The 25,274-nt window shown below is 29.9% G+C and overlaps 1 long non-coding RNA gene across 3 annotated transcripts in view; it reads right to left on the reverse strand.

Moving 5' to 3' along the window:
* Positions 1–25,274, reverse strand: part of LOC136797088 (uncharacterized) — a 235,837-nt gene that overhangs the window by 166,312 nt on the left and 44,251 nt on the right. The window contains exon 2 of one of the 3 annotated variants that reach the window (XR_010844909.1): positions 3,296–3,352. The exons of the other annotated variants lie outside the window; for them this stretch is intronic. This is a non-coding gene — a long non-coding RNA (uncharacterized lncRNA). The remainder of the gene's footprint in view (positions 1–3,295; positions 3,353–25,274) is intronic. 3 annotated transcript variants of the gene reach the window in all.

Raw genomic sequence — 25,274 nt, forward strand, 5'->3', positions numbered from 1 at the left:
TTCTTTAAGTTTATAAGAAAACAACATTAGCGTATGACGAAAGCCAAATGTATGTAATCGCATTTAAACAAATTAAAAGAGTATAAAATCAAAAACTTTAGAACCGGTGTTAAGAACTACTTAAGATAAAACCTCTAATTCACTAAACGGTTCTTGAATGAGCTGAAATTCAGCAGAATAGGAAATAGTTTTAACCATCCAATACTTACAAGTCATAGAGATATATCTCTGATTTAATTTAAAAAGAAAATCACGTAAAAGAGTTAATGAGATTTATGAAAAGTAAAAGAATTTTTTTTTTAAATTGTCACATTATTTTACTAGCAAATAATTAATTTCCTGATGTTATATACAAAAGTGTATCCGATGAAATTGAAAACATGAAAGTGAGAAGAACCAGTTACGATCAAGGAGATACAGATATGGAAGGAAATACATTTCAAAATGAACACCAATTTAAATGATTGGTTTCTCCAGTATCAAAGATAAGATCTTTAAACCGAATTTGCCATTCCGTCATAAAATCGTACCCTTGAAGGCAGCAATCAAGAAATATTAAAATGTAAATCTAAATTTAAGGACACGGACCAAGGTATTTTTGTGGTATCTAATCACTCAGATCACAGAAATACTTAATTTTCTGGTTTCAATTTAGCTGAGATATCAAAAGATGAAAGTTGAACAGAATTTGTAATAAATCACAAACCTGTGGAATGAGATATAGGCTTGTGCAAATAAACCGCAAAACATATATGCATGGTATAATTAATTTGGGACATTAAAAACTCCATTTAATCCTTATTCGACCCTGATATAAAGACATGTATCGTTTTCACTTTAATTAATCATTAATTCTTAAGTCCAACTTTCGCTGCCTCTCATACATCAATTTCATTAAAAATATTTGAAGACCGAATTGTCGTTGGTGATCTTCTGAGGTACAATAGGAGAAAAAAGACTTGCGATTGCGGAAACACCGATTGTATTGAAATTGAATGAATTTTTTTTTTTGATAGTATGTCGGAAAATATTCTAAGTGCCCGAGGTTCTAGCCAATGTTCCTTAGAAGCCATGAAAAACAAACATTTTATATCTATTAAGTATTTATTTATTTTCGTATAGCCCCTTTACTCTATATTCAAAGGTTTTATACCCATCATTAAGGTAGGTGCATCAGCTCTTGGCATATCGACCTTAGCTTTTAAATTTAAAAAGTTTGGTGACAATTTAAAGGTTTTTAGATATAAACATACATGTTATGTGTACAAGTACATAATTATTAAAATTTGATGTACTACATGAAACTCAACATTTCTTTTAACACGAAATATCCAAGTCAAATTATAAATTATTAGAATATTGTAAGGAGCATAATTTGAATACTTATACAATAAAATTATGAATTTATAGAAACATAAAAACATTACGTCAAAACATATTACCGCAAAAAAATGTAACTCAACAATGATCATAAAATAATAAAATAAAAACTCTGTAATAAAATAATATTTTAAAATTCTTTACAGAAATTAAAATAGGGGGAGACAGTAGCAGCGTGGCAATGCGACTGTCTACCAACAGAAAGGTTGTGAGTTCGAGCCCAGACAGCCCTACCCGGGACTTTTTCAAGCATAACATTATACAAAACTCACTCACAGCCTTACCACGGGAACTTGTGAGGCCCGTTAGCCAATGGGTGGCACTCACAAAAAATAGGCGTGGGAGTGGCGAACCCACCCAACGAAAAAAAACGTCAAGAAACGTGCGATGTATTTCCTTAAAGGAGGCCATGGACCTCTACTGTCTATCACGCCAATAATAATAGAAATTTAAATATTTTCAGAACATCGATTATGTATCATAAAACACAATACCAAAATATATTCATAAAAAATACAAAATAAACTACAACATACAAATAAAAATATAGAATACACATTATAGAAATACTGAAAAATAATAAGCCTGAATTGCATCAATATGCTTAAGAGTAGAAAAAAATAAATATAAGAGACTACGCATAGAAAGAAGAAATGAAAGCGGGCATTCCTGAACTGTTCATAGAGAGACACTGACCATACGTAAACCTCACTCAGCACTAAAAACATACAATAATATTTATTTGAATTGCAGAAAATTGAGCACCTTGGTAAGAAGATTACTTTCCATTTTACACTAAGAGAATCTCATCAGATTCGTAATAAGATTCAATGGGATATTTCCAAAATTTAAACTTTTATATAGACACTTTATAAGTCTCTTAATTAAACAACCTGCACTAAACTGTGTAAAACACTTAGTGAACTTAAAAACCTAGCAATAAAAGAAGCCAATGCTTTTTTATTTAAAACTGTTATTGAGTTTAACTTTCTTCTACGTACCCTAACAACTCAATACTATAGATCCCCACGGGAATGCATCAAGTTAGAGGTAGGAATAAATTACAATATTAAAATTAAAAAAAAAAAAAAGAAGTTGTATAATCTCTTTCCAAAGTTTGTTTATAAGATACATCAGAACAACATTTGGAACAAAAGCTTTAATAAATTTAACAATGACTACAAAAACTGGAGAGACGGGATAATGAATAATAAGATTATAAATTACAGGCTAAATAAATAAATATTGAGATGGAGAGGGTGATTAAAATAATTTCAACAACTCCCAACAAGTTAGGACATAAATACCATGTAAGCAAAAAATGTAAATAAAATAACACTAATGAAATTTTCAGATTTATACATATGATCTTTTAGTATTAAAAGACGTAAATTGTAAGGAACAGGTCAAGTATTTGTGACAATTGCGTCAAGTGTGGTAGTCTAACTGGTCAAAAAAAAAAAGTTACGGAGGGTTTCATATTTGAGAGAATAAAAAATATATGTTCTAAAACATTCATTACTCTAAGATGATTACCAATAAAATCATAAGAGCTAAAAAGGTAAAACAGTAGCCCCTCGAAAAACTCCTATGATGGTCAATCCGAACCAGAATGAAAATTTTGGTGGAAGGACAAAATTCAACTAAAACTGATGAAGATGACTATCAAAAACTTGCTTAATTTGCCTTTTGAATGTATTAAATCTGATAAGATTCTCATTGCGTGAGATGAGGAGAAACAGTGCAAAATAGAAAGCGACAGTGTGCAATAAAATATTGTATTTGCAGATCGTGCGTTTTCTAGAAGAGCCAACCAACTAAATAAGAATATACCACAGCAAAGCGAGAGCTATTGAAGTATGCGCTGATAAAGCTGAGATGAGCGATTTAGAATAAAATAAATTTGAGGTCTAACCTGGCAGGTCAAATCGTCCTGGTTCGTGGTTGTATTCCCGAAAATTCCGATACTCACCTGAAAATAAAAAATAAAAAATTATAAAACAAAGAACAAATGGGTATATAATGTACTTATCATTACAATAATAAAAGGTGTAAATGGTGATAACAACTATCGAAGCAACTCGATCTTGAAAAATGTCGCTTCAGTAGTACTTAAGTCAGCAAGGTTAAAATTGATTTCGTAATGCGCTCAGAAAAATACACACAATGTAAGTTAAAATATGTAAAGGTTGTTAAAATTATATTATACAAATATAGAATCATAATAGATATAAAGTAATTTGATTATTGTTGAGCACGACGCTAGTACCGTTTTCTGTTATAACGTTGTACAATATTAGTGCAATTTTATTGTGCAAAAGCTCATAACATGTCTTGACTTATATTTAGTGACCATCTTTTAGTTAGCTTCTCAATATACAGGAGAATAGGCGAAAGCTGACATATGTATTTCAGTACTTTTAGCAAAAATTCTAAATGAGATCATCTTAAAAATATGAAAACATCCACTTACACATGACTTATTTCGTCGGACAACTGAATTACCTCAAAAAGCTCCAATTTAAGTAATCCCAAAATCCCAGAAATAAGTCTAGTTTTAATTATGCAAGCATTAGCAACTGTGAGATGTATATGCGAAAAACTTTTTGTCGGACAGCTACAAGTTGTATTATGTAATGCTATTATGTAAATACGGCGTATTTTCTCAAAAATATCGTTTTTTTTAAAAAAAAGATAGTTGACCTATGAACTAGATTAGAAGAAGATAGTCCGGGTGGCGGTCAACAGAGGTATCTAAGTAGTAAAAGAAAACTATTTATTGTTAACGAACGTTTTGCCCCACTTTGTAGGGCTTCGTCAGAGCTAATAAGAATAAAGTTCTGCTACCAGATGAACAATCAATCAGTTGGTAGCAGAACTTCATCCTTATCAGCCCAGATGAAGCCCTGCAAAGTGGGTCGAAACATTTGTTAACAATTAATAGTTTTCTTTTACTATTTTGATACCTTTATTGACGTGAACCTTGGGTTATCTTTCTACAATATATATTTATTTTTTTTATTAATAATTTAAATTATAACTCTAAACATTATTAAATTTATTTCAAAGTATAGATTTTCCTTTGTATAATAAGAGTAAAAAAAAACATTTTGCAAAAAACAAAAATATCACATCTACCAGAGATGCTATCATAATAATTATCCAAAACTAGATACAACGTATTAGGATGGACAACTCAATCATTTATAATAGTTTAAAAAAAATATATATCAGATTTATATTAAATTAAAGGAAAATGATTTCACCTTTTTTAATTTAAAAAAATTATCTACGTTTCGGCTAACATAACATGCCATTCTCAGAAAAAAAAAAAAAAAAAATTGCACAACCTCATACTTTCAAGGAAGAATAAATCATAAAAGGGCTTCTCTTCGTGAGAATGGCGTGTAAGCAGAAAAATAGAATGTTTTGTTTATTAATTAAAATTGGTGAAATAACGTCCCTTTAAATTTTAATAAATTTGCGTTCACTTTAAATAAATTTCATATACAGATTTGTATTCATTAGTATTCGAAAAAATTAAATACGGCAATTTATTATTATGTTTTAGCCTTGATTATGTGAATAAATATTTCAATTACATATAATTTTTGTATGCCTATGTATGTATCAAAACGTTTTGGATATATATTACCATTATTATAGTATTATTATTATTAATTAATACAAATTTTACTTGTCGCCTTCAAGACTACGAGTTTCGGTGGTGAAACTGCGACATAACCTATCTCCAACCTGAATTATTGAGACCAGCATGAAGCTTCAATAAGGGCGAACGCCTTTTTTATTATATCCTATTATTGTATATCTTTTTTTTATGATTATACCATGTATGTGTAATGTATATATGTCCGATTACGGATTGATAAGTATGCTGTGTGAGATGGCAACCTAATGTATTTAGGCAGCATAGATGAATAAATAAAGTATTTCTTTTTTTTTTTCTATTTGAATCTGTTTTAAAATTTACAATACAATTAAAATTTTCTGAGTTTTTAAAGTGCCTTGAGATATTTTAGTTTGTGTATGAAAAAAAAAAAGGGTTCTGAAAATATAATTAATGCAGAAGCTCCAAGCAATGTTTTGCTTCTTTTTGTGCTTTAGTTTTATTTTTATATTCAGTGAAGGAATTTTGATATTGGCACTTCCTATTTTTAAGGTTTTGAGTTGCCATGACGATATAAAAATTAGGACAGTAAAGGCAATTAATTCTATACTTTCTTTCTTTATTTCTATGCCATATTCATGAAAAGTTTTTTTAAGCATTTCAGAGACATTTTTTATATAAGTAAGAGGTGTGCATCTGGGAAATCATGGGTAATTAGAAAATTGGTAATTAGGGGATCTAATTAGCAAAAAAAAAGAATTTATAATTAAATAAAACAGTAAAAACACAGTTAATTAAGTTAATCTGACTATTTTTAATCAAACCTGGGCGTAATTTTTTAACATTTAATATCACACTGTGGAATTAAAATTAAGATTGATGATGACAACATTGGCCGAAACGTTGGTTAACTAAATTAATAAATAAAGAATTGTTGAGAACACGTTTGTTCGTTCACACACACACATATGGATATATTGTGATGTGTTAATTTGTTATACCTAAATAACACAATAATTTCGTCTGCATCGATGAACCTACAAATGGTTATACCTCCGCAGCAGCTAGGAAGCCCGAAATGGAACCGTTACCGAACCCGATCTGGATGATCTCTCCAGGATCTGCACTGACGACAATAAATCGAGCGCGGGCCCCTCTGATAAGAGGAGATCCCACAGAGACAATATTATCCACGAATACAGCAAGAGAACTCCTCGTAAATCTCCGATAGCTACCACCTGGGGCCGCTTAATCTTGCATTATATTGATATCTCTCACCCGAAGCTTGGCTCCCTCTAATTCATTCATTGCTTCCTAGCTTGCCTGCCAATATTCAATAATTGCTATATCGATAATGTAGAGTAACTCAAACTCGACCTACAATATTTCTTTACCTATAAAACGAAGAAACTTATTTTTTTTAATTAAATGTGGTATAGGCCTATTTTAGTTATTGAAATTTCCAATATCCACAGTTTTCATGTATTTTTTTAAAAAACCATGGGCTGCTAAGCGAGGGCACTTTATCCACAGACGATCAGGGAGGGAAAAGAAGAAAAAAGTCTGTTATTTTACACCAATGTTTTATTACTCTAATGAAAATTATGTATAGTTGGAAGTTAAAATTGATGTTTCTGCCTGGTATAGTTAGAGGAAATGAAAAAATGGCGGCTGTTACAAAACATTAGAAAATAAATAATTTTTCATTCGAAGCTCCAAATCTTTAAAACTATAGATCTTCAACACTAAAAACCTAATAGAACATAATTTAAAGAAATGTACTTTTATGAAACATAAAAAAGAGCTATTTATGTTCAATAGATCCCGAGATATACTTTTTTTTTTTAAGTACTTTTACTTATACCTTTTTTTATTTCCTTAAACTTAAGTTGGCAGACTCATCAATCCTTACCAGAAATTATACATATGTTTTATTAAAGTAATCAAATGATAAGGGGATATAACTGTTTTTTTTCCATTGGGCTCTATGAGAGATGAATTTTGAAATTATAGTTACATCCATCCAGGATCTTAAGGATAGGTGAAACAAGATAAGTAATGTGCTAAAGGAATACATTAATATAGAAAAACTATAATAAATCACTTTAGCAATTTAATAAATTAATGAATTAGAAACAAGTATTTTATTTATTATCTAGAAATATAATTCAAATTTTTAAATATTTTAATTTTTACAAAGAAAATTTCTTACTTTAATCGAGTACACAATATGCATCAGCGAGGTATTTATACGTTTATAATAAGATTATACGTTTTAAATAAAGTTTATAAGGAAATTTGTCAGAAAAAAACATTAGAATAACATATTTATATAAACATTTCCAAAGGCTTTGCGGGTTTAATCAAACATCTATCTTACAGAAAGCATTTTCATTTTTTGTAATACAATTTTTATTACTAACAAGTAATGGAATAAATGAAAAAAAAAATTATTGTGACACTAACAGGTCTAATGAGGACAGATCGGTTTATGTTCGATTAAACTCTCTAACAAGAAGTCTCCATCATTCTTTTAGCTGATAAAATTGAATATCCAACGGTTCATGAAAATTGAAGCAAGATATTGATGTTGGGAACTAATAATGAATTTCTAAACTTCCGCAACATTCAATTGTGAATTTCAGACTATAACAAATCCCTGACATACTTCTGAAATTCTCGTCTAACAGATGACACCCTGTAAAAATTTGAAGATAAGAAATGTGTTTCAATTAATCATTTCACTCAAAGTAGAATTATGATGTTATTACTCGTCACTTGGGATTGAGAAAGATTTCTCAATAAAATTACATTATTTCCCCTTTTTTAAAATTAATAATCTCATGCATTTAAAATTAAATGGATGGAGAGAGAAATCTAGATTATCTTGCGAATGAGTTTCCTAATAAGGCATCGTGAAAACATACTCAACATATATCACATAAAAAATACTTTCTTCAGCTCTTTAATATTTAATTAAATTCTGACGAAAACTGACGCTTATTTGTTTCTTATCCTATATAGGTAAACTGTAATTATAATTATCCATTTCATTTGTTATTTTTTATATTATTATTGCTATATATCATTTTTTTTTATTAAATAATATCTTTGTAAAGATTATTTTGGCCTGAAACAGCTAGGGCTAGACAGGTATATTTTTTCATTATTGTGCGAGTGAATGTTTTTATTCACATTTCTTGTCTTCTGTGTGTGATGTAATAGTTTTAGAAAATGTCTTGGTGAAAATAGTATTAATGTTGTAAGGCTTCAAATTGAATATTATTAGAGTTGTTAAAACGAATTGGAACTGTTTAAAATAAATGAAATTGAAAAAAAAATAACATATGTTACCATCAGCAGGTTATTTTCAATCTTCGAGCCAAGTAAAAATTTAAAAAAATATATCAAATTTTAAACTTGATTCAAAAACTTACAGTTAATTGAAAACGGTAATTTAGACTTTAATTGTTCCTTTATAAAATATGTACAATATTTAAAGCGGTCTTCCATCATCCTCTCGTATATAGTGTTGCAAATCTTACTGTAGAGTACAAATACTTACTTTCCTAGAGAACAGTGAAATCACTTATAAGCTCTTATTGTACGGACAGAACAAGTGCTAGACACAATGTTCAGGCGGAAGGAAAGAAGTGGGAGAGCCTACTGGATAAGGATAAACGAATCCTCGGCAATCTTAGCAGAACTGAGAGAGTGGCCTGTTTTCGGCTAGTAACAGGACATGATCTGCTCCAAAAACACCTCCATCGATTTGGCATCGTAGATTCCCCGAAATGTCCTCTATGCAACATGGAGGACTTGGATGGGGACCATCTTTTGGCGTGTGTTGGTATGGAGGATGTTGAGCGAGATGCGGACCAACTAAGAAGAAGAGTAAAATTGTATTGGGCTGCGAGAGGGAAAATGGCGTAAGGAAGCCCACTTCCTGTGGCGTAGGAAAAAAACAAAAAACAATTGAAGTAGAATAGTCCAAAGAATGACATAAAACAAGCACAAATTGTCAAGTTTTATTCTTTACCATATTCTACTGTCAGGATTAGGACATATGAATAAAGAGTTGCTGAGACTCAAAAAACTGTTTTTTTGGTAGTGTTTTTTTCTTTTTAAAATCTTTTGGATAAAAAAAAATATTGAGCATATTTTTGTTTTTCAATCTGCGTTAAAAACACTACAACACCTGTGTATAATTTTTGTAGCTGCAGAATAGTAAAAGCAAAAAAGTAAGGAAAAATGTAGCTCAATTAAAATTTCTAATTTCAGCTTTTAATTTTTGTATAACAAGTGAAAATGACTTAGTACCTGTTTTTAAGTTTGTGTAGGTTCGATACACATGATGCATTATTTTTTTTTTACTATTTATTAATTAACTCTAATGAACTGGATTAGCACGTATAGCCAGTCACGTGAGGCTATGAACAGTGGAGTGTTTTTATGACAATATTAATTTTTAATTTTTATCATAAATATTGCTTTTGATCTCTCAAACACTAGCATAAAACATTAGGTTCTCTAGGAAGGAATATATATATCAAAAAATATGAATTTGCTACAGCTGAATTCCACTAAAAACTAAATATGACAATTACTTTGTGAACTTATTGAAACTTGTTTTCGTGAGAGTTTTTCCATCCCTTATTCCATCCCCAAAAATACTTTAATCAACAATTGTTACCCCAATAAACTTTAATATAGAAAATTATATAAAATTAAGTTAAATAATATATTTAAACATATATTATAAATATTGTGCGACACCATGTATAATAAACAATAAGAAATGTATTCCGCCATATTTAAAAAAAAATTAATTATTGTTATTTACAACTGTATTAAAAATATACACAATAAGTAAATTTGATCAGTTATACAATGGCATGGAGATTCTATCCCCAATTGTAAGAAAAAAATAAATAAAATAATATGTAATGAACAAACAAATAATTATTACAGTCATCAAATACCAGGCCAATCATGGACATAATAAATTACTTCATTTTTGAACATAATGAAATCTTGGATGGTTTCGTAAAATAACTTAGATTTGACAGGATTAGGCTTTGTAATAACAATCTCTAAATAATATATATTATGTCGTGCTGGAATATCTTTCTCCAGAGAACACGCAATAATCGATCAAGTACAGTTGAACTCATAGATACCCAAGATATTGATGTTTTCGACTACCTCTTGCCGGAAGTATATTAACTTCATACAATATAGACACATATAATTGATTCGTATGAAAGAAGTAATAAATTTAAGTTATTTAATTATTTAAATAAATAATTTTGAAAGGAACAGGAAATTATTATAATCTATTTCTAATTCACTTGGATATATCAAAGTAATATCCTCCGTATATTACTTAAATATTTCCGTAGACGATCTTACTTTCAAATCTACCTCACGGCCTTTATAAGACTTTATGTCTTTCGTTGGTTCAGGCAATATTTTCTGGTAGTTTGACGTGAGATTGCTAGCAATTTCTCTCTGGTCTCTGCCCTTACTAAATTATATTTCGGTGTTTTTACGTCCAACAGAAATAAAAAACTTCATTCAAGTTTTAGTATTGGAATATGTAAATCGATATAGAGAGATTTAATACCAACTTAATTTCTCATTACATTGATAATATTAATTCTATAATTAAAAACATATTCTGATAACCATGTAATATAGCGAATTTCACAAGTGTGCTCTTTAAAAATGTTGTGTTGATATGGTAGAAGACAAAATTACACAGAAAATATATCTCTGTAATAATTCTGACAGAACTATAAATAAGGGAAAGTCAAACCAATAAATAAATAAAAATCATTTAATAAAAAGTACAAATAATATGCTCTAGTAAAAAAGCGTTGATAAAGAACTAAGGCTAACAAGGTAGAGAAAGATAGGCAAGGACCCGAGACTCCCTAGCGACGACAGTCCAATTAAGTACAATCCATCAGGACGGAATGTCTTGACTAATTACCCAGAGAGGATGTTGCGGAAGGCAAGGACTACAGCTTGCTGGATAACAACCGAGGGAGCCCATGAGGTAACGAATTATCATAATTCTCCCTGAGGAAGCAAGACCAACAAGGCAGAAAATAAAGTAGCTGGACCAGCAAGGCGAAGAAAACAGCAGATTATCGGCAATAAGGACAATTTCTTCCAAAATAACAAGGGCTAATGAGGGGACTAGAAATTACAATATTTTTATAATAGACTAGTTAAAAAAAAGAATCAATATTTATTCCTATAATTTGTTCGTTATTCACAAATTAATTCGCACCGGTCACATTGTAGAGGAAAAGGCAGAATCGACCACGAACTTCATTAAGGTATCACGAAAGTAAATATCGTTTTCAATTATTTTTTAGTCACCCCCTTGTTTTGATGAATATAAATATCAGCTGTGGCCATATTTTTCATTAAGATGGTTAAACACTCTCGAGCAAGCCTGAGCATTTGTAGCTAGGAGAAAACACTGGTGAAATTAACCTTAGTCTATTATTTCTTCTAACAAAAACACATTTTTTGGAAACACCGAGGAATTTCCTCAAAAAGAAAGCTACAAACGTAGCATGTTATAGTGTTTATATAGTTTATATGTTATATTTATATTGTTATATATGTTTATATAGTTCAAGATTTTGGTTAGTGGAAGTTTAAACACTGGCCTTAGAAGAACGGACATCCAACATGGTTTATCATGAGTTCTTCTATAAAACTATGCTTACACCTTTTTTCATACAGCTTTTTAAGGTACGGTATAGTTACGCTAAAATGAAGAAATTATTTATTAGTTACAACATAAAATCAATATTCTACTCAACAAAAATTACTTAAAAGCTTCTGAGCTTTTAATAATATAGAAATATCTGTATTTCTCACACTAAAACTGTTATGGGTTAACAGTTCTGTAACAAGTGCAGCTAACCAGCTAATGTTATATAAATCATTACCAATGAAAGTTTAAAGCTTGCTTTTAATGCGATTTAATCAACCAGAAATTCATTAAAAATAATTTTTGCTGGTGAAAAAAGTAAGTCAATCGATATTAAGTTAATTATCAAGACACCCTTTAGCAGAGAAATGAAAAAAAAAAAATATTTTTTTATAAATTCTTTCGTTTATAGCCCTCTATACGATACCAACTCCTCCACCCTTTATAAGCATATCTAATAAATATTGTATTTACCAAAACAGCGATTGATGAATTTTTCGAAAAAAAAAAAAAAAAAAATGTTAGCTCCCATATATTTTTTCGTACCAGGTAATATAATTTTAATTGTTAAGACCAATATCTATTTTTATCACACAACGGATGATCCACGAGCTTTTCAAAAACAATTCAAAAATTATACATCAAATATCAATATGTCCACTTTTGGGAAGTCATTATTTACAGGAACATATCATGTAACGTAAAATGTTTATTGAAAATTTAATACATAGCAACAGATAAAAATTGAAATTTTCAAAATCCTTAATCTTCAAAATTAGTTATAATAACGTTAAATAAAAAACTTCTCAATTTCTAGCACAAAAAATAATAACACCTGACATCAAATTATTAAAAACTCTAAGTGAAAGAGAAAATATATTGCTTTATAAGGGGAATCGGCAATAACTATCTTGCGAAACAGTTTCATAACTCAATTAAAATTATAACATATGAGTGGTCCAAAATTTATATTTAAAAAAAGGGAATAATTATTATTTGTAACAAATGTACTATTTACTCCTAAATATGGACTAAACTTCTTGTAGCAATACATTTTAATAATTATTAAATAAATTTATTTATTTATTAATTATTAAAATTGGCATATTTATTATAATTTATAAATAGTTAAGTCCCTCCAGGACCGAACTGCCACAAGGTGAGCCAAACCTTGATACCCCACGCTGGCCACATTCCGAAGCCGGTCCGGCACAAATAGAACGAGAGAATAAATAGTCAATATAAATGTATTTTGGAGGGCTTCCAAGAGGTGCCAAGAGGTATTGTACAACGGAGGGGCACTTGGATCCGTGAGTGGGTGGCACTTTCACACGGAACCATCTCAGGTCTTCATTTTTGACTTAATGATTTTCTAAGATCGGCTTCAACGAGTTAAAATTTTAACGTTTTACGAATCTCTCAATTTTGTATGAATATTCTCGGTAATAATGTATTGTAGAGTAGCAAAATAATATTTAATTTCAACATATTTTTGAGGAGAAATGTTAACGACCAATGAGTCTATAAAACAATAGGCGACATTGTGAAAAACGTACCGTATATAAAAGACAATTTAATCAGCAATAATTACTATTACATTAGTAATTAATAGCAATTACAATTAAGGAAAAGGACCTCCAAAGGATAAGATAATTTTAGGAAAAACTGTAAGTCTATACTCTGTATAGCAACCCAGATAGGAGACACTAAGTCTTTCATAGTAACAGCGCCCTAGACGGTTTATGGGACCCTAAAAATACCTTTACAGCAGAAAAATAAAATGAGAAAAATACAGGGAATGGCTTATGTATAGAGACCGTCCCCACTTTCTTTAGAAAAATATTGTGACCTAGAGAGAAAACACATAGGAATTAAATAAAATAAAGAAGATTCATGTTAAAAATAAAAACATACTACAGGATAAAACATAGTGTAACATTCAGAGGAATATTATATAAACTAAATAATGTTGTTTAATATACGTGAGTGCATGTATATAAAAATTGAATTTTATAATTTTTATTCTTATATAAGAATAAATTTGTTTTAAAGTTTCGGCCTAACGCAGGACATTTTCGAATATATTAGATCTCACAGAAGTCACTACATAAATAATATTTTATCTTCAATTTATCAATTTGAGCTATTTTAATCAGAGAAATTACTTAAATTTAGGATATTTTGGATCAAAAAAATCTTGTGTTTTGTCCAAACATGTATAGTATCAGAATCCTCAAAATAAATAAATGAATAAATCAACTCATCCCATTAGAAATAAAGTTAAGCACGCTGGATGTCAGAAAATTAACAATTTCCTCAAAAGGTACACCGAATCTCTCCAATACAACCTGCGAAAATCAAACGAAAATCCAAACATTTTAGAGATAGGAAGGTGAATATGTATAGACTCTATACTATGAGGGACGCAACGCATAAAAAATAACCAACCATAATATATTAAATTTAACCAATCAAACACTATAAAAAAAAGTAAAATTAATTTACTCATTTACAATTTTATTAGTTTCAACACAATCAACAAATACTTTCACATTACGGTATTGTAAAATATATTATGTAAATTATAATTATTAAGATAAATAATATACTGCGAACTAACGAATAATCTTTCTAAAGTTCTGTATTAATTTTTGTTTTAAAAGAACTCGTCGAGAGTTGATAGATCCATTTTTTTTTAATTCATGTTAGTGGTACTGTATAGATTGGAGTCAATTTGTAACAAATCTAATAGTTTCAGGAAAGCCAGTAGGATGACCTCATTCAAATTTTATGACAACTCTAAATCTCACTACAATAGGCCAATCATTTATTTTTCAATTATTGTATACTTTGGATAAATATCAATTAAAGTAAATTTCAATCAGAAAGAATAGGAGTTTAAACTATTGTGAATGAAATCAACGGCGCCTCAAACGAAAAAAACTGTTATAACAAACGAGCGAGCTGCCGATATTTCAATTCCGGTGAAATATTAGATTGGAAGGGAATAGTACTGCCGTACCCATCATTGCTCGTAAATAAGCGAGGCATTGGCTAGGCCCTATCGTCTATCAGGATGGCATGTTTTCCTCTGTCATGGCCAACCCTAGAGGCTTCCTCATCCAACCAATGTTGTTATGATCGTCGTCCTTTTGATCATTATCCAAAACAATTCCATTGCGACTTTGGCCTAGAGGAATGTAAATACATTTAGATGGAACGGTTCGCACTTCTGGATGTAAGAACATTAAATAATGTTTGTTGAATATTACGATCCAACAAAAGAATAAACAAAGTTATATTCAACACAACTACAACTCGTTTAAAAACAATTAGTACTCTCCAGGACTGTCCTATACAAGATATTGGAGGAATCTTCTTTTCAACTGTTTCAGAGTGTTATTAACAATAATTAGGGAAAAAGGTTACGAACGAGTTGGGAAGTGAAGTTACGGAGTTTATAATGAATTCAAATTTAGACTGGCCCTACAAATATATGAGACTTTATAATCTTAATTCATTATTTTGATTTGGAAAAATATTTTAAATATATAAATATCCATTAATAAATAATATAATATATTAAAATTCATTAATAAAGTAACTGTACTGAATTTTTTTTTTTTAAATATTGAAACATATAGTCATGATAGACATTATTATGAATTCCCGGATATATCGCTAGTCAAGATCACTAACAATGTAAGTGACAATTTCTGTTTGAAAAAACACGCAGACGTTATTGATTGATTACAAAATTCCATTCTTAAAAAATAACCTAAATATTGAATATTTCTGCAATATCGTGTATCCTCAAACCAGGAAATATTGTGAGCCAAAGTGTGCAACGTAAACTTTAATTATGTGATTCCCCTTCTATGGACTAATACGATCTAAGCTTCTAATCGAAGACTCAAAGACAATAATTTAAATTAGAGGCATGGTTGGCGGAGAATTACCAATTAACGACACCGCTTAAAAAAGTTCAAAACATTAAAGTTTCGCAATCAAAATTTTGCCCTAATATAAAATTCATTCCCTCAGCATTTCAATAACACACATTTAAATGCCCCTCCGTACTATTTTCAATACACCAGCCGTTCCGAAAAATCCTATAATTTATGTATTGACATAATATATCGATGCCTTGCTTTACAGTGGTGGGTGATAAGCAAATTTCCAGTAACTTTGTAAACAATACAATCAAAGGTTCTCTCATCTAGGAAAATTACAACTTTTCAATTAATTTTTCGACTGAACAGATTCACGTATGAATTCTAAATCTGTCTAAAAATAAGCCATTGATATGTATAATCTATTTCATACATTTCTTTACACGGAAACACTGAAGCCAAGAGAGTATGGTGTGGAGTACACCAATCGGATCCTGTCTACACACACTAAATTTTCAATTAAGGATTAATTAATAGAAACAAAGTTTTGTGGAAAATGAATTATAAAAGAAAAATTAATTATACATAGAAAACTTTCAGGAATCTAAGATTTTATAGCAACCCTAAAAGGCTTGGTGATGTTGGTCACAAATTTCATTCTTATTCGTGTTAGCAAAGCCTGCAGGAAAGGAAAACCAATAAGCCAGTAAACTTTAAACTACCTTAAATAGTATAGGTAATGTCTTGTAACAAAACAAATATTGACTTTAATATGATTTATTACCAAAACCCAATAAAATTATATCTTACAATTAAAAAGTTAGCGGTAATTCAATATTTTGTGATGTTCATTTTACCAATGATTTGGTTTTATAAAGCCTAATTATCATGGATGACATATTTTTGCCATGACGAGCGGTCTTAATTTTCTAAGTATTTTTTTTTTTTTTTTAGGTTTTAGCACAACTTTAACTCAAGAATATGCTGTTTTTTTTTTTAATAACCCATTATGTGAGAATCACTCTTCCATAAGTATACATAATTTTTCAAAACTATTATGGCCAAAAATATTATCATCTGTTTATAACAAATGCATGTACAAAAAACAACTTGCTTCGCAATATAGATATATCTTAGCTTAACCATTTGGGATGATCTCGAACTTCGTTCCGTCAGAGTAAAAGGAAGCGACCATTGCGAGTAACGGTATATCCGATAAAAGAGCTTTTGTCGAGGGCTCGGCCTTACCAAATAAGGGCGCGAAGAATCCCATTACTATCGAGATATCGACAGAATCGATGTTCGATACTCGCTAACCGTCGCTTATCTTCGTTCGACGGTAAATTACAGGGAACATCTTACCAAATTTGAACCGATCAGGAAATGGACCGGCGAAAAGGTCAAGACTCCTCCATTAAGACTACGTTGCGCTTTTCCTCACGGCTCTGTTTCTGCCCACGGAAACCATTAGCAGTTTAAAAACAAAAAAATAGACAATGTATATAAAAAATAGATAACATCATTCCTTGCAATATTTTCTTACAAAATGTATTGAGTTTAACTATCAAATTTTTTTTACGATACGTAAATCGTGTTAAAATTTAATAAATATGAATCATGAAATGAACTTTACTACTAACAAATCAATTTTAATTAATTTAATTATTAACTGATCAATGGTTTATGGGTAAATTAATTATTTTATGATATCAGGGAAGAACAAATAACAAAATATGTGGTGTGTTTTTGGATTTTACGTGTCTTAAAACGTAAAACCTCATATAAGACGGGTTTTCAATTTGTTTTTCTCTTTTCATCGATCATAAAGACATATTAACGAAAATAATAAAACAAAACAAGTCAATTGCAAAATATAGTTGTTTTTTTTTTTTTTTAATTTTGAGAAGTGATACTTAACACTAAAGATTTTACTTTGCCTGCATAAATAGCCAATATATGGTCGTCAGAAACATCTAATCGACCGACCGCCACTCCACGTAAAGGTGGACGGTAATGATGAGTTTCGAGGATCATTGTTTAGTGAACTGTAACTTTGAAAAAACTGAAATCTAAAAAAAAATTACTACAATTTTTGGATTCAACGTATCTTGAAGGTAAAACTCCAATATTTGAGGAAGAGTAAATTTTTTTCTTGATTGATTCATAAATAAATGTTCATTATCGAAAGTTATAAGCAAAAAATACTAAACATAAATAAAAAAATAAATATTTATATTAAATATGCCCCATGATCTCCAACAATGCACGTAGCTTTTGTTAATGCAAAAAAAAAAAACCCTTTAAAAATAAGAAAATTTAAAAACAATTTGGAAAAGGCTTAAAAAGCTAATTTCCATATCTCCATTTGTTCGTGAAGATTGAATACAATAACAACAGGCCTATTATCATTAAATATGAGTAAAATTCGATTTAAGATTAATGATCTTTTGAAATTGGTCAATTTCTTGCTTTGGCCGAGAATGGAAGTGACGGGAAGCCATAAAGTGGCATTAATGTAATGTGTAATAAATGATTGATAACAAAGTGGTTTATTCGCATTTTGGTTAATCAACGAATCGAACTAGTCTTGAGAGCATATATCTGCGCGATACTTTGAACGATAATTAAAAGCCCTTCAGAATTCATCATTCTGTTATTTTCAAGCACTATTAGGAAGATACTAAACTAACACATCGTAAACGCGATAAAAACACTTTGATGATTTTTTTTTTCACTCGTCTTGCCACATAACATTCTAAATTATATACAATTTATTTTTACTCCAAAATATCAGGTTGAGAAAGTTCATTTATTTCAATAAACTACTGCACCTGTACTACTAGGGTTTTAGCTTGCAATACTTTCAATTAATAATATCTATAACAGTGAACTACGGTATTCGAGAAAACCTAAACAAATTCATAATAAAATTTGTATTTATATATTTTTTACATTCAGCATATGAAAATTTCACTACTAAAATAGTAATATAAGATTATGCTAAAAATCTGATAGCACTTTAGGTTAACTAAAATAATTCTTTGATGTTTCATCTACGTAGGACTTCAATGTAAATCGTTATAAGAAAGATTAAAATTATAAATTATTTATTTTAAGTCACGACCTATCAGTACATATACAAACGATCCACAGCAGCATCATACATAATGCGACGACATATACAGAGCCACTGATAACCATTCGTTACATATACCATTCATAAACATGAGACATTAACAAATCTCGTCCCCGTTCACAGGTACTTTACATAACAATAAACTTCCTGAGATATACGACCTACTTCTAATATGTCTACCGGGATAAAGGGCCTTTCGATTCGTTTCAGACATATCTTCAATCTTCCGTCTGACCAGGTCCAATAAATTTAGAATTTACATGGAGGATTCAATGCCGATATGAGATCGTTTCATTATTCCTTATAATTCCAACCAAAAAAAAACTATTTTAGAACAGTATAAACAAGTTTAACAATAAATAGACAAGTTCAGGTACTAGGAAAGCCCAAAGAAAGCAAGGCAAGAGAAAAGAATTAAGATCGAGTCGAGGAAGCAATTAGAGGTCTTTAAGAGGATTGAAAGTGGCCGAGAGTGCCTTTTGAGGAATTCTTAAGGTTTCAATGTTTGCTGGGGATCAAAGGAAAAAATAGTTTAAAAGTTTCCTATAAGCTCTTAAACTTTAATCCGGTGAGCGATTATTTTTCATAACAATAGAAAATAAAATTAAAATAAAAAAAGGAAGGGAACTCAAATATCTGATTGAGAAAACAAATCGGACAAAACTGTAACTAGTGGCCTAATATATACTCTAATAGAACAAGGTTTCCAATGGGCTCTTCTAAACGAATTAATAAAAAGAAAAACTAGACTCATTCGTTTATTATGCGTAGGAGAGAAAGGAAGGGTCATAAATGGAAATCACTTACAAGATGTCGCAGGTTATAAAAATAAATGTCATCATTAAATGAAACCAGAATTAAATATTATTCCGTTCCGATGGGAAACAGAAAAAAAAAAAAAACCCACACAGAAATTAACATACATTACAGGGACTTAAAGTTGCGGACTAGAATTCTCATTGTCACGCTGCCTCTGAGCGATATTCTTAAATTAGCTGCCTCTGAGCGATATTCTTAAATTAAATTGAACTTTTACACCATTTCAACTGACTTCTGAAAAATGATTTTACAACACTCTATTATTAGCATTAAATTCCTGAAGTATTTCAACATTTATAATTCTACATAAAATAATTCCTTGATTACGATTTAACGTTGACGTATAAAATATAATCTTATTAATTTTATTAGTATTAATTAATTTTAATATTTTAATAAATATTAACCCAGGACTGTACTCCAAACTACAAGCGACACAGATGGATTTCTGGAGTTGATGCATAAGAATTACCCGCCTGGATAGAGTCAGGAATGAAGATATTAGGAGCAGGCTAGGGGTGACCGAAGGAGTTCCAGAGAGAATTGGAAGGAACGGGCTGCAATGGTATGGACACTGTCAGCAGATGCCAGAACGTAGGTAGCCTAAGAGACTGTAATGGGAAGTCGGAGGAGAGGAAGGAGAGACGGCCTGACTTAGCTAGGCAACACATTGAGGGGAAGAAAACTTCAGAAGTAAAGTATTCTCATCAATTAGTTTATGTGTCATCAATTAAATGTCTTTTCAATTATTATTTATTTACTTTTTTTTATTTAATAAGAATACATGGCATGAACACGTACAGCATTAATATCCATTGCTATTGTGTGGCAAATTATATTATTTCAATAAAAACTTTAATAAAAAAAGAACTATTAATATTATTACTATTGGTGCGTACCGTGCTAATAATGGTTTTAATCACCCTTTCCTTCTCTCTCAACGTAATATTTAATTATTTAATAATATACATTTATATTTATTCATCACCAATTTTTTAAGTCAATGTTAAAATCAATAAGCTTTAATCATAAATTTTCTTTTGATATAACTCGGAAATAGAAACAAAACAGGATAGGATAAACAGCACTTACAACAACAAGCGCATACATACCGTTGAATATACATATTATTTTCAAACTTTCTTATTTAAAATACATATCTTCTTACTTTGTCACAAATAAAATCATCCATACAGATCTTAATGTTCCATATGTAATCGATCTAGCCCGAACTAGATATCATTCCTTCCATTATAAACTCCCTAACCACCTAAACCAACCAGCTTATAATCTTGCTTCCTCTGCCATTCCTAAGAATCCACCGAGGCGCCTGATAAGAAGAACCTGCAAATGTAAAAACGTCATTGGAGTGCAACCAATCGGTAGTCTCTCAACACTCCTCTATCACTCCAATATAAAGTAAAATGAAATTTACTGTATGTATATGAATGTACAGACGTAAATACCAATAAATAAAATTTAAAATACATATAATTAAAAATAAAATACTTCAGGGTGTATAGTGCGATCATAAAAATGAAATAAAAAAAAGATAAGATAGTACTTAAATAAATATATAATATTATGAACTTATCGTTATTTTTTATCATTAATTTTTTCAAGGTAATGTATCAAGAAAATGTATAAACTATAAAAAAACTTCTAAAACAAAAAAATTGAATACACCATACCAACAAGTTGTGCATAAAATCATTTAATTTATCGATTACGAAAATAGACGTAATTATTAAAAGTCAGAAAGTTGTAATGAATACCTAAAAGACAAAAGGGCGGGAAACGACTTCAATATCTAAGCTATTAATACACACAAGATCCCTTGAAGTGAGCCATAATACACACCCAGAATATTAATTAGCAATATAGGCTATTTATAGGCGACTGAGGGAACCAACAATATACCAGCGCATGTAACCAAGGGTTATTTATAGAATTCTGCTTTACAAAGTAATATATAGATTCCACACATTAATATATCGAGTCCAAAAGTCTGTTCGGGTTCAAATGTGTGAATATACCAAATAAACTGTCGATTTTTATAAAATCCAATAGTCAGTTTTTAACGTAACTATTTTACATGATCAACAATATTTACAAATTAACTTCCCAGATGTATAAATACATGCTAATTACTGATATATATGTAATATTCAATCTCGGAATTCTGAAAATTTCCTAAATTTGTACCCCTAGCGCAACGTTATAAATAAGCAGTGTATTTCCATTTTTTTACACTTAAAATTTTAAATTAACCAAACAGAAATTAAGAATTAATTTTCAAAACTTAAAAAACTAATTTTTTGATTAAGGAACTTAATCAATGAACTAATTAATTTATCTAATACGTACTACACATAGCAAGAGTACGGTAAAATATTTTACAAATTTTAAGTTTTTATTTATTGCAATATTTGATGCATAAGCAAACGTGTTTGGACCGAATCACATCTCCTAACAGAACTGAGAAAGTCTTAAGATAAAAGAAAGTCTATCCAGAAACAGACCTGAATCGAGTACACTCCCTAGACACAAAACCGCAACATACCATTAGGTAAATGACAAAAACAACAAGGGTCTGAAACCAAACCGTGGGGTACACCCTAAGTATCCAATGAGAGTGTGAAGTGGCGCCTACCGTCCATCTGTCGGCATCGAACCACAGGACAATTAATACACGTCAGTCAGCTCCTTTATCAGGGGGATGAGGGGGGTGGAGAGAAGAGAAGAGCGATATATCCGGCACGTGGCTGGAGTTGATACAGAGGCTTATCGGAAGTCAGTGGTAAAACTTGCGAAAACAAAACAAGTCAACCTTTTGTAAATCAGGCAGGTTCCACAGAGTAAAAATCTATCTGGTCTGAGTTTTTTCTATCTCATCCACTACAAAATGAAGTTAAACTTCATATTTGAAAATTGCCTGCAAAATAATTTTTGAACAGAAGGTAAGAATATTTGAAAAAATAAACAATAAAAAAAAAATTGAAGTTCACCAGACAAGTGAGGGATCACCGATTTTAATATTTTCTTTTGTACACATCCAAAAATATTAGAGATGTGTCTGACGTTCGTTCCGAAGGGCCCCCTATGGATCAAGAAAAAATATAAATATTTTAAAAATGTTTTTTTGTAATTATTTACTCCTATTGTTTAGGGTGTACAAAAAAAAACAAAGAATATTCACTTGTTTTGTTTTTCGTATTTAAAGTATGGATAAAATATGCTCATACAAATACTAAGGTATTAATGAGCTTAAGCCAATAAAAAAAAAAAATGTTTCTTTCTCTTTTTTTTTAAATTAAAAGATTAAATTTTTTTTAGTACCCTTAAAAAACCTTAAATACCTGTACAAAAAATTAAATAAAAAGTTATATTTATTTCATCCAAAAATGTTTAGTTCCATTCCAATGCAGTCAATTTGTAATATATAAAATCTGTTTATAATTTTTCCTGTACACCTTTATACCATAGTTTATATAAATTTAACAAAGAATGTTACTTCTGAAGAGAAAGAGTTGAAGAGAGGGTGGGTAATAAAATTCACTCCATAAAGAGTTATTTAAGTAAATTGCGCTTATGTATTTATCAGTTTTATACAAATAATAATTCAACAATTAACACGTTGAAAAAATAGTACACAATTATATTGCTACCAAAAAATTTTTTTATTATATCTTCCTAACAAATAATTATCCCATTATCCTAATAAATGTATATTATACCCTTTTCAAATTTGAAATCGTTACTGATTTTTTTTATTTTGATATTTTTACCACATGTTACTAATTCGACCTTATTGTTGGTGATGTTATGAATAGAAGCCGTTATTAAACAGATACCTCCACTTACTCTTCTAGAGTCTATCTGAGAGTGCTGATAAGAAAATATTCCAATATTTTCCGTATCCTCAATTGCTAATTTCGGGTACCAAGATTCTTGCAGATACTTAACTATTGAAGTGTACCAGTTGCCAGAAACATACTTCTGTGAAAGTTTGTAGATGATCCATCTCAAAAAAAACTATGGAACTAAAAAGACTAAATTCTTTTTCATATTAGTTTCTTTGGTCATTCCTGAATTGGTGTACCAAAATTTCATAAATATTGATTGAATGAGATAAACTATTATTGCACCTTACTTATTATGCTTGTTACGTTTCTTTACTTTTTAAATCAAATAGTCCTAAGTTCTTATTATTATTATTATTATTACAATATTGATTACAACGAAAAATGTATTCTTAGGATTTTATATGTAGTTTATGTTATAAATGATCTTTTATTTTCTTTATACACACCCATTGTAGATTAAATTTACAATTTTCTTTATTTTCATTTTTTTACATTTAATTATTGTCTGTGTGCTCAAATAACCTACATTATTTTAAATATGGTGAGAGACTTAATAGTATCTCAAAAAAAAATCTTGTTTAGTATGTGTGTTTGCAATATCTTAACGGAGTTACCGAAAAAAAAAAGCCTAATAAATCTGAGAGCAGAGGGAAAGGATAAGGCTTTCAAAGCGAAACCAACATACCAAGAGAATGTGGGCCAGAGGAAAAGATTTACCGCAAACCACAGGATTACGAAGGGGTTCAACAAAAATTCAATATCCTATATAAGGAACCTTTGAAAAAAATAAAATAAAATAAAACCTAAAAAATAATCGGAGTTTCATTGCATATTGGCAATTAATAAGGATTCAATTAATTCTGAGCAATATATAAAGAAATTTAGTTATTGATAAATGCAATAAGGATTTTAATAAAATGATAATTACCAGACTTGTTATGATTTATACCATGAAAGTCAGTAAAATAATTTTAAAGTTGACTAGTTGTCATGGTTTATGAATGCCCCTCTTTCTCCTTAACTACTCCACGCTAGGTCATAGTGTAGACGTAAAAGTCATAGTGAACGGCACTGAAAGAACAACTGTAACATGAAAACTTCAAGAAACCGAAACCGAGCAACTTAATTAAGCAACTTTAATAAGTAATTTGTAAATGACGTTTCATCGAGATATAAAAAAAAAAGATAATAAAATTATTTCGATTTTTCCAGAAGCTAAGCAGAGGAGTCAAGGAATAGAAAAAGCTGGAAGGCTATTTTAAATAAAAATAATGATAGAAAAATCCAGGGCTTTCATTAATTGAAAATTCAACTATTATTAAATGATAATTGTAAAATTTTTAGAGCAGAAACAATTAGTACTTGATAAGTGACAAGACAATCAAAATAAATGACACAAGAATAAAACACTTGCAAACACAGCTGTTTGTTTTAGAAATTACTGATTCATTTTTTGGACAGCTGCCATTAAGGTTGTATCATCTTTATTTGGAAAAAAGATTAAAAGTGACTTCATTATTTCATTAATACTGAAAAACTAAAGAAACATAGCGAGGGAGAAAATGTTAGAAAGAAATGATACTTTGCTAACACTAAGCCAACTTATATACAAATTTTTAACCTTTTAACAAGCTATGGAGTGGCAGAAGAGGTGCACGAATATTGAATAACCACAAAAAACATGGCCACAAAAATTTCAAAACCCCAAAACATTTTTGTAACACCAACACAATTCTGATATTATTGTTTGTCCCTCAAATTTAATTTGGAGGAGCTGTAGAAGAGCGTAAAAACCACGAAAATATATCTGCAAGGAGAA

This window comes from Halyomorpha halys, unplaced genomic scaffold, assembly GCF_000696795.3.
Source record: "Halyomorpha halys isolate HHAL.00 unplaced genomic scaffold, Hhal_1.1 Scaffold226.1, whole genome shotgun sequence".
NCBI classification, from domain to species: domain Eukaryota; kingdom Metazoa; phylum Arthropoda; class Insecta; order Hemiptera; family Pentatomidae; genus Halyomorpha; species Halyomorpha halys.